General features: G+C 40.7%; 1 protein-coding gene across 4 annotated transcripts in view; it reads right to left on the minus strand.

Moving 5' to 3' along the window:
- rnf41l (ring finger protein 41, like) overlaps window positions 1–11166 on the minus strand; it is a 51261-nt gene that overhangs the window by 32371 nt on the left and 7724 nt on the right. Inside the window, exon 1 of one of the 4 annotated variants that reach the window (XM_043688063.1) lies at window positions 1505–1650. The exons of 1 other annotated variant lie outside the window; for it this stretch is intronic. The gene's annotated coding sequence lies outside the window, so the exon portion shown is untranslated. Of the gene's footprint in view, window positions 1–865; window positions 963–1165; window positions 1485–1504; window positions 1651–11166 lie in introns of those variants that run through there. 2 more of the 4 variants (XM_043688064.1, XM_043688066.1) reach the window with 2 other exon arrangements.

An 11166-nucleotide genomic window follows, 5' to 3' on the forward strand; every position in this document is an offset into this window, starting at 1 on the left:
TATGGAATGAGCTGCCAGAGGAAGTGGTGGAGGCTGGCACAATTGCAGCATTTAAAAGGCATCTGGATGGATCTATCAATAGGAAGGGTTTAGAGGGGTATGGGCAAATAGTACTAGATTAGGTTAGGATATCTGGTCAGCATGGATGAATTGGACCTAAGGGTCTGTTTCCATAATCTACAACATTCATGCCATGCAAGTGCCAGGCAATGACCATTTCCACAAAAAGATAATCTAATCATTAACCCTGATAATCAATAGCATTACCATTGGAATCTCCCATTATCAATATCGTGAGATTTATCATTCATCAGAAACTGAACTCAAATGGCCATATAAATACTGTGGCGACGAAAGCAGGTCAGGTGCTAGGTCCTTGACATCTCAAAGCCTGTGATCATCTAGATAGTACAAGTCAGGAATGTGACGGATATTCCTTAGAAACTTGACAACCTCTAGAACAAAGCAGCCTCCTTGATTGACACCACATCCACAAACATTCACTCCCTTCAGCACTGATGCTCGGTGGTAAATGTGTGTACTTCCTACAAGATGCACTAAAGAAATTCACCAAGGGTCCTCAAGACAGTACCTTCTAACTCCACAATCACTCCACTCCATAAGGGCAGCCAATACACAAAATACTACTACATGCAAGGTCCCCACCAAGCCACACATCACCCTGGCTTGGAAACATATCACTTTTCCTTCAATTTCCCAGCATCAAAATTGTGGAACTCCATCTCCTTCATGCCCCACAATCCTTAGATATGTGTATTCCTCTAATCCTAGTCACTTGCACACCCGAACTTTAAATCGGTGGTCGTGACTTCAGGTACTTAAGCCCCCTGATCTGAATACCCACCTTACACTTTTCTGTTTCACTTTCCTCCTTTAAGAAATTAAAGACCAAGTTTTTGGTGACATAACAGTTCCTTAAATAACTCGTGCAATACCTCTATGAAACGCCTCAAGACATTAAAGGAAAAACACTGGTAGCCACTGCCACACCTATAACTTTCTCCTCCTCCTTCTCCTCTAATAAGATGTCAAGGACATGAAACGTTAACCGTTTTCCTCCATGGACCGATGCTGTCTGACCTGTTGATTACGTGCAACATTTCTGCTTTTATTTCAGATTTCCAAGATAACTTCGGTGTTTCACCTTTTGATGGAACGTGAAGTCAGTCTGTAATTAATGAGGAATTCCTGAGAAATGCCTTCACTCGGTATCACATGGGGGTGGCTGAGGCGAACGTCAAAAGTGAATTTAACGGGAATGAAAATAAACCCATGCAGCAGCAAAGAAATAGAAGGAATAATGTTACAGGGGAGAGGTGGAGGAGGTGGGGATGGGTGTGGTGCAGAGCGTAAACAGCCACCTTTAATTTACTGGACCCGCTGGCATATTCCTGTGATGTCAATCCAAAAGATTTAATCGGTATTTGTGCTTTAATAAACTGATCAAACAACAATATCGATTCTATCCATATAAAAGCAGTACCTCTCTCCCGCTCCGCTCAATCCTCTCCAACTTCACTTAGCAACCGTTACCGTAAAATGTCGCAAACCAGACGCCGGCTGAAGTTTACGCCTCTCGTTGCCAATGGTAACCAGAGCGGAAATCAGCGACTGCCGCTAAATAATTTGTCGTTCGGCGTTTTAAAATGTACCCTCTATTTATCAGCGACAAATTGAAAATATTAGTTTGGACTGGGATCGGTTTCAGGGAAAGTTGACAAAAAGACAGTCCTAATTTCGATACTGTTAGACAAACGTGAATGAAGGCAGATGTCACACCTGACAGTTGGGTTTGTATTTGAAACAAAGTGGGCTTTATGATTTCTTCTTAGAATCCCTACAGTGTGGAAACAGGCCATTCGGCCCACCGAGGCCACACTGACCGTCCAAAGAGCATCTTGTCCTCATAACCCAGCATTTCCGATGCATCCCACCTCGCCTGCACAACTCTGGACACTATGGGTAATTTAGTATGGCCAATCCACCTAACCTTCACATTTTTGGACTGTGGGAGGAAATCCACACAGATACCAGGAACATGTGCAAAGTCCACATGATCCCTCTAGGGTTGAATTGAACCCGGGTTCCTGGCATTGTGAGGCAGCAGTGCTAACCACTGAGCCACCTTTTTTTCTGTATTTGTAGTCATAGAGATGTACAGCACGGAAACAGACCCTTCGGTCCAACTCATCCACGCCGAACAGATATCCCAACCTAATCCAGTCCCATTTGCCAACTCTTGGCCCATATCCCTCTAAACTCTTCCCATTCATATACCCATGCAGATGCCTTTTAAATGTTGCAATTGTACCAACCTCCACCACTTCCTCTGGCAGTTAAACATAAATTTGATAAAATAGATATATGAAATAATTACATTCAACAAAAATAATCCTTACAACTGTACAGGGCAGCGATATTACAGCATCTACTAATCCAATTAATAAGACTATAACCTGGCGCTGTGTGATTTTTAACTTTGTACACCCCTGTCCAACACCGGCATCTCCAAATCATAATTAATAAGATCTCAGACATCTTTTTCTCCCTGAATCACACAGAACAGTCACTGAGCAGCACTTCAGAATTCTGGTTAACTTCTTTCTTATGCTGCCTCTCTTGAGATTTTCAGTGAGTAAGAGTAAGATCTAAATGGAAAACCTTTATATAATTTATATATTAATTTATATAACACCTTAAAAAAATGACTACAAGCATGTTAGTGTAGGCCAAAGAGTGAGGTAGAGAAGGCTTGACTGAAGACCTGCTATTTCAAGCAGATTATTTTAAAAAATGAAATAGGTGAAATTCTAAACTAGGTGTAAAGCATCTGCAAACTTCAGAAAGAGTGGAGGGACAGTAGAAAATGAAATTACATAAAAAGCCAAAAGGTGGATGGTTGGGTTACAGAAGTCTAATGAGGCAGGGTCATAAACGAGTTAAATATGAGCTCAAGGATTTGAAATTTAACATATTTGGAAATGAGTAATGAGTGAGTCAAACTTATTTTGCAAGAGAACATTTGCACATGCTGTTCATTGGAACAGGAATAGGCCATTCAACCCCTCAAGCCTATTCCACTATTCAAAGAGATCATGGCTGATCTGTGGTCTAATTCCATATCTTTGGATCTTTGGCCCATCTCCTTAAATGCCTTTCCTTAAAAATTAATCTATCTAAAATTTAAAAAGATTTAAAATTAACAACTGATCTAGTAACGAATGCAGTTTGTGCAAGAGAATTCTAAACCTCTATCATCCTTTATGTGTAGAAGTGCTTCCTAACATCTCTCCTCAACAGTCTGACCCAATGTTTAGACTATGACCCTAGTTCTAGAATTCTTAACTGATGGACATAGTTTATCTTTATCTACCTTTTCTGTCCTTTTCTGTTAATATGTTGAATGTTAGTAAGTTTGCAGATGACACCAAAATTGGAGGTGTAGTGGACAACGAAGAGGGTTACCTCAGATTACAACAGGATCTGGACTAGATGGGCCAATGGGCTGAGAAGTGGCAGATGGAGTTTAATTCAGATAAACGCGAGGTGCTGCATTTTGGGAAAGCAAATCTTAGCAGGACATATACACTTAATGGTAAGATCCTAGGGAGTGTTGCTGAACAAAGAGACCTTGGAGTGCAGGTTCATAGATCCTTGAAAGTGGAGTCGCAGGTAGATAGGGTAGTGAAGAAGGCGTTTGGTATGCTTTCCTTTATTGGTCAGAGTATTGAGTACAGGAGTTGCGAGGTCACGTAGCGGTTGTACAGGACATTGGTTAGGCCACTGTTGGAATATTGTGTGCAATTCTGGTCTCCTTCCTTTCGGAAAGATGTTGTGAAACTTGAAAGGGTTTAGAAAAGATTTACAAGGATGTTGCCATGGTTGGAGGATCTGAGCTACAGGGAGAGGCTGAGCAGGGTGGGGCTGTTTTCCCTGGAGCGTCGGAGGGGTGACCTTATAGAGGTTAACAAAATTATGAGAGGCATAGATAGAATCAATAGGCAAAGTCTTTTCCCTGTGGTTGGGGAGTCCAGAACTAGAGGGCATAGGTTTAGAGTGAGAGGGGAAAGATATAAACGAGACCTAAGGGGCAACTTTATCACGCAGAGGGTGGTACGTGTATGGAATGAGCTGCCAGAGGATGTGGTGGAGGCTGGTACAATTGCAACACTTAAGAGGCATTTGGATGGGTATATGAATAGGAAGGGTTTGGAGGGATATGGTCCGGGTGCTGGCAGATGGGACTAGATTGGGTTGGAATATCTGGTCCGCATGTACAGGTTGGACCGAAGGGTCTGTTTCCATGCTATACATCTCTATGACTCTATGACTTTGATCAAACCCCTTCAATCTTCTAAATTCCAGAGAAAATTGGCTGAATTTGTACAATTCCTCCACGTAACCTAACCTGTGAACTCCAGGTAAAATTGTCATTCATTTTATTCCCTCCAAAGTTAGTTTATCCTTCCTAAGATATGGTGCCCAAATCTGCTCACAGTACTCCAAATGGAGTCTAACCAGGATTTTATTTTGCGACTTAACTTCTATGTCCTTATAATCCTGTCCTCTAGATATAAAGGCCAGTAACCCATTAGCCTTCTTGATTATGTTCTGCACTTGTTTGTGGTATTTTAAATATTTATGCACCTTGATCCCCAAGTCTAATTGGACATCCACTGTATTTAACTTTGTACCATTTAGAAAGCACCCTGAACTATCCCTTTTCAGTCCAAAATAGATAACGTGACACTTGCTTACATTGAACTACATCTGCTATAGTTTTGCCCATTCGCCTACTCTATATCTGTTTGTAATTTTATGCTCTACAGTGTCACCTAACTTTATCTCATTATAAAATTTGGATGTATGACTTCCTATAACATAATGCAAATTGTTAATAAATAATGTGAATGATTAAGGTCCTAACACAGATCCTTGTAAAATACCACTGGTCACATCCTATCCTGCCATTTTGAGTGCCTATCCATTATCCCTACTTCCTGTCATCTGCAAATTTACCTTCAAATCTATGGGCTTCTATCTTAGTTAACAGTCTCTTGTGTGAGGCTTTATAAAATGCCTTCTGGGAGACAGTATAAACAACAGCTATAGAAGTTTGGATGTAGTTTTGCTTGCTGAGCTGGAAATTTCATTTCCAGACATTTCGTCCCCCTGCGAGGTAACATCACCAACCCAACGAAACCCAAACATATAATAGAAAGCAGGAATTATCAGCAGTGCTTCATCTGAGGCTCACCGAAGATGTTACCAAGTAGGGTGATGAAAAGTCTGGAAATGAACCTTGCAGCTCAGCGAGCAAACCTATATCCAAAACCCCAACCTGAGCTACAAATCTTCTCAAAACTCGCTAACATCCATAGACATTCCCCTAACCAATACTTTAGTCACCTCGTCAAAAAATTCAATGATGCTTGTCAGGCATGATGTATGTGTGATGTATCCATGCCGTTGATGGAGAAGTGAGACCCTCAGAGTGTTGAAATAATTACATTCAATGTTATTGAAGGCACATACAGGGGACTCAGTAAAATGGCTGACATAGGCAATAGGACATTGGTTAGGCCACTGTTGGAATATTGTGTGCAATTCTGGTCTCCTTCCTTTCGGAAAGATGTTGTGAAACTTGAAAGGGTTTAGAAAAGATTTACAAGGATGTTGCCAGGGTTGGAGGATCTGAGCTACAGTTAGAGGCAATTTGGAGTCTGAAATTTAGCTCAGTGTTAAACAGTAAGACAAGGCTGTGAACTGTCTGTTTGAAATGGAGGCAAGAGTAGTTTACAGAGTGCAAGGTGAGAAAAAAATTCACAGCAATTAGGTAGGGTTTGGAATGTGCTGCTCAATTGAGGTATTCAGGGATGCATTGGATGGTTTCTCAATAGAGGTGCGTAGGATTATGAGAGACCTCTGAAATGATAAAAATGCATTTATGTTCTTCCTTAAATGAGGAGTTCAGTACTATACACAATACTCCAGGTGTGGTCTCACTAGTGCCCTGTAAAACTGATGCATAACCTCCCTACTTTTGTAGTCAATACTTATAATAAACCATAACATTCTATTCGCTTTCCTAATTATTTGCTGTAACCACAGGCTAAATGTTTGCAACTAATGTGCTAGAATAGCCACAACTCTTGCAATTCATACACTCAGACACTGAAATCCCTCACATCCCTGAGCTCTGCAGTTTCTCACATTTAGATAACATACAGTTTTATTTCTCCTGCCAAAATGGTCAATCTTTCAGTTTTTTTCTCAAATTACACTCTACCAGATCTTTGTTCACTGACCTAACCTATGTCCCTTTGTATGTTTTTTATGCCCGCTTCACAACTGACATTCCTAACTATCTTTGTGTGATCAGCAATTGTAGCAATGTACCTTTAGTCTCTTCAAATGATTTATAATAATTGAAAAAATGTTGAAGCTCCAGGAAAAGATGCATTTATGATTACTATATCCTGTTAGCTAGCCATGCAGATATGTTACCCCTCCCCGACACTGTGAACTTTTACTTTCCATAATAACCTTTCACGTGACACTTTCCAGAAGGTTTACTAGAAATATATGTATTCTGGTTCCTCTTCATTCACAGCATGTTAATTATAGAGTCATACAGATGTACAACACGGAAACAGACCCTTCATACCGATCAGTTATCCTAAATAAATGTAGCCCCATTTGACAGTATTTGGCCCATATCCATCTAAATTCTTCCCATTCATATACCCATCCAGATGCCTTTTAAATGTTATAATTGTACCAGCCTTCACCACTTCCTCTGGTAGCTTATTCCTTACACACAACAGTCTACGTGAAAAAGTTGCCCCTTAGGTCCCTATTAAATCTTTTTTCTCTTACCTTAAACCTATGTCCTCTAGTTTTGGACTCCCCCAACCCTAGGGAAGATACCTTGTCTATTTATCCTATTCATGCCACTCATGATTTCATAAACTTCTATAAGGTCACCCCTCAGCCTCCAACATTCCAGGGTAAATAGCTCCAGTCTATTCAACCTCTTCCTATAGCTCAAACCCTCCAACCCTGGTAACATCCTTGTATATCGTTTATGAACCCTTTAAAGTTTCACAACATGCTTGAAAGTGGAGTTGCAGGTAGATAGGATAGTGAAGAAGGCGTTTGGTATGCTTTCCTTTATTGGTCAAGGAGTTGGGAGGTGATGTTGTGGCTGTACAGGACATTGGTTAGGCCACTTTTGGAATATTATGTGTACTTGGTCTCACTTGGAGGATTTGAGCTATAGGTAGAGGCTGAATAGCCTGGGGCTGTTTTCCCTGGAGTGTCGGAGGCTGAGGGGTGACCTTATGGAGCTTTATAAAATCATAAAGGGCATGGAGAGGGTAAACAGACAAGGTCTTTTCCCTGATGTGCGGGGAGTTCAGAACTAGAGGACGTAGGTTTAAGATAAGAGGGAAGAGATTTAAAAGGGACCAAAGGGGTAACATTTTCAGCAAGAGAGTGGTGTGTGAGTGGAATGAGCTGCCAGAGGAAGCAGTGGAGGCTGGTACAATTACAACATTTAAAAGGCATCTAGATGGGTAAATGAATAGCAAAGGTTTAGAGGGATTTGGACCTAGTGCTGATAGATGGGACTGGATTAATTTAGGATATCTGGTTGGGATGGACGAGTTGGACTGAAGGGTCTGTTTCTGTGCTGTACTCTATCCTTCCTATAGCAGAGAGATCAGAATTGCATGCAATATTCCAAAACTGGCCTAACCAATGTCCTAAGCAGCCGCAACATGATCTCCCTATTCCTATACGCAATGCACTGACTAATCAAGGCAAGCATACCAAATGTCTTCTTCACTGTCCTATCGACCTGCGACTCACTACCAAGGAACTACAAATTGCAGTCTAAGGTCTCTTTGTTCAGCAACACTCCCCAGGTTCTTACCATCAAGTGTATAAGTCCTGCTTTGATTTGTCTTTCCAAAATGCAACACCTCACATTTCTTCAAAGGACTCCAATAAATTGGTTAAACATGACTTTCTTTTCACAAAACTACTTTGATTGCCTTGAAATTTTTATAAGTGATCCTGTATAATGTCTTTAATAATTTTTTGCTTTGGAGTTACTTTTTCTATTGTGTTGCTGTTGTGGCATAAATATCTCTTTAAGAAGGCGTATAATTACATTAGAAGCAGTTTAGAGAAGATTCGCGGAACCATTTCCTGGGTTGATGGAATTATTTTATGATGTAAGGCTGATCAGGTTGGGTTTTTAATAATTGAGGTTTTGAATAAGAAGTGAAATGCATAAGAATCTTGAGGGAACTCTAACAGGAAGGATAGTTCCCCTTGTGGGAGACTAACAGACATATTTTAAAATTGGGGTCTCCCATTAAAGTTTAAAATAAAGATGATTTTCTTCTCTGAGCAAATGTTTGTTCTCTTCCTTAGCAGTGGAGGCAAGGAATTGAACATATTCAAAGTTAAATTAGATAGGTTTTTAATTATGCCATAAATGGCTTGGAGACCATCTAGGAAAGTGGAGCTGAGGCCACAATCAGATCAGCCATGTTCTTACTGAATAATGTACTCCTGCTCCTAATTCTTGTGTTCTTGTGTATTTCTACATTGAATAAATCAGTTTTCAAAGTCTGATTGTGGCCGTAGGCATTTATTAGGTTATCATTTTTGAGAGTTTCATACTAGAACTTTAACGGAAGATCCACATTTTCGGAATGTAATTCATGGTCATCCAGCTCACAAAAGATTTTCTTTCTGATTTTATGTCTTGTAGGAAGAAATAATAACAAAGGATATATCGTGTTTCCTCCTAGTGAGGACATGCTCTTTACCTACATAGCCACTTAAAAAATTCTAGTTTTATAGTATTCAGGCTCTTAAAAACGTTGGAAGATAGTTACACTCTGAAATTTACAACTTCTTTCTTCTATTTCTTACAATAGTTATTGGAATTGCAGTCTTCCTTCTGATGGTTTTTTACTTCTAGTTTCCAAATTTCATCTTCAGGCAACCATTCTCTGCTACACTATTGTATTCCATAAAGTCAGTTAATGAAGAAATAGGGTCAGATGGTGTAGAATCTGTGTGGGTGGAATCGAGGAACTGCAAAGGTGAAAAACCCATAATTGGAGTTACGTACAGGCCTCTCCATACAGTAGTCAGGAGCTAGGCGCAAGGTACACTAGGAGATAGAAAATATGTGTAGAAAAGGCAAAGTTAAAGTGATCATGAGGGATTTCAATATGCAGGTGGACTGGGAAAATCAGGTTGGTAGTGGATTGCAAGAAAAAGAATTTGTGGAATGTCTACGAGATGACTTTTTTGGAGCAGGTTGTGGTGGAGCCCACTAAGGAACAGGCAATATTGGATTTAGTGTTATGCAATGAGGCAGACTTGATAAGGGAACTTAAGGTGAAGAAACCCTTAGAAGGCAGTGAATTTACTCTGCAATTTGAGAGGGAGAAGATCGAATCAGAGGTCACGGTATTACAGCCGAATAAAGGCAACTGCAGAAGCATGAGGGAGGAGCTGGGTAGAATTGACTGGAAGAAGAGCCTAGCAGGAAAGACAGTGGAACAGTAATGGCAGGAATTTCTGGGAGTAATTCAGGAGATACAGCAGAGATTCAGCCTGAGGAAAAAGAAGCATGGTACAAGGAGGATGAGGCAACATAACTGACTAGGGAAGTCAGGGATAGCATAAAAGAAAAAGCATATAATGTGGCAAAGGGCAGTGGGAAAGCAGAGGATAGGGAAGCTTACAAAGACCAACAGAGGGCAACAAAAAAAGAAATAAGGAGGGAGAAGATTAAATATGAGGCTAAGATAGCCAGTAATATAAAGGAATACTGTAAGAGTTTCTTTAAAATATAAAGGGAAAAAGAGAGACAAAAGTGGACATTGGATTACTGGAAAAGTACAATAGAGAGATAGTAGTGGGGAACAAGGAAATGGCTGAGGAACTGAATAATTACTTTGCATCAGTCTTCATGGTGGAAGACGAGAGTAATATCCCAAAACTTCAAGACAGTGAGGGGTCAGAGCTCACTGTGGTGGCCATCGCCAAGGAGAAGGTACTAGAAAAACTGAATGGCCTGAAGTTGGACAAACACCTGGACCAGATGGCTCCACTCCAGAGTTCTAAGGGAAACAGCTGAAGAGATAGTGGAAGTCTTAATGATGATCTTTCAGGAATCACTAGAATCAGGGAAGGTCCCAGAGGACTGGAAAATTACTGTTTAAAAAGAGAGTAAGGCAAAAGTGGAAAATTACAGACCGATTAGCACAACATCAATTGTGGGTAATATCCTGGAATCCACTGTGAAGAATGAGATTTCTGAGTACTTGGAAGTGTGTGGTAAAGTAGGGCAAAGTCAGCATGGTTTCATCAAGAGGAGGTCATGCCTGACAAATCTGCTAGAATTCTTTGAGGAAGTAACAAGCAGGCTGGACTAAGGAGAGCCAATGGATGTTATATACCTGGATTTCATGAAGGCCTTTGACAAGGTGTACTGAGTAAGATGAGGGCCCATGATGTTAGAGGCAAGGTGCTCCCATGGATAGAAGCTTAGCTATCTGGCAGAATGCAGAAAGTGGGGATAAAAGGGTCCTTCTCAGGATGGCAGCCGGTGACAAATGGTATTCCGCAAGGCTCAGTCTTGGGACTTAACTTCTCACCTTATAATTAACGACCTAGAAACTGAAGGCATTCTGGCTAATTTTGCAGATGATATAAAGATAGGTACAAGCACAGGTAGTATTGAGGAGGTGGGTAGCAGCAGAAGGATTTGGACAGGTTAAGAGAGTGGGCAAAGAAGTACACTGTGAGAAAGTGTGAGGTCATGCACTTTGTTAGAAAGAGTAGAGACATGGGACTGTTTTCTAAATGGGGAGAAAATTCAGAAGTCTGAAGTGCAAATAGACTTGGGAGTTCTAGTCCAGGATTCTCTCAAGGTAAACTTGCAGGTTGAGTCAGTAGATGGCATTTATTTTGAGAGGACTTGAATATAAAAACAGGGATGTACTTCTGAAGCTCCACAATGCTCTGGTCAGACTACATTTGGAGTATTGTGCAGTTTTGGGCCCCATATTTCAGGAAAGATGTACTGGCCTTGGAGCTTGTTCAAAGGAGATT

This window comes from Chiloscyllium plagiosum, chromosome 4 (assembly GCF_004010195.1).
Source record: "Chiloscyllium plagiosum isolate BGI_BamShark_2017 chromosome 4, ASM401019v2, whole genome shotgun sequence".
NCBI classification, from domain to species: Eukaryota; Metazoa; Chordata; class Chondrichthyes; order Orectolobiformes; family Hemiscylliidae; genus Chiloscyllium; species Chiloscyllium plagiosum.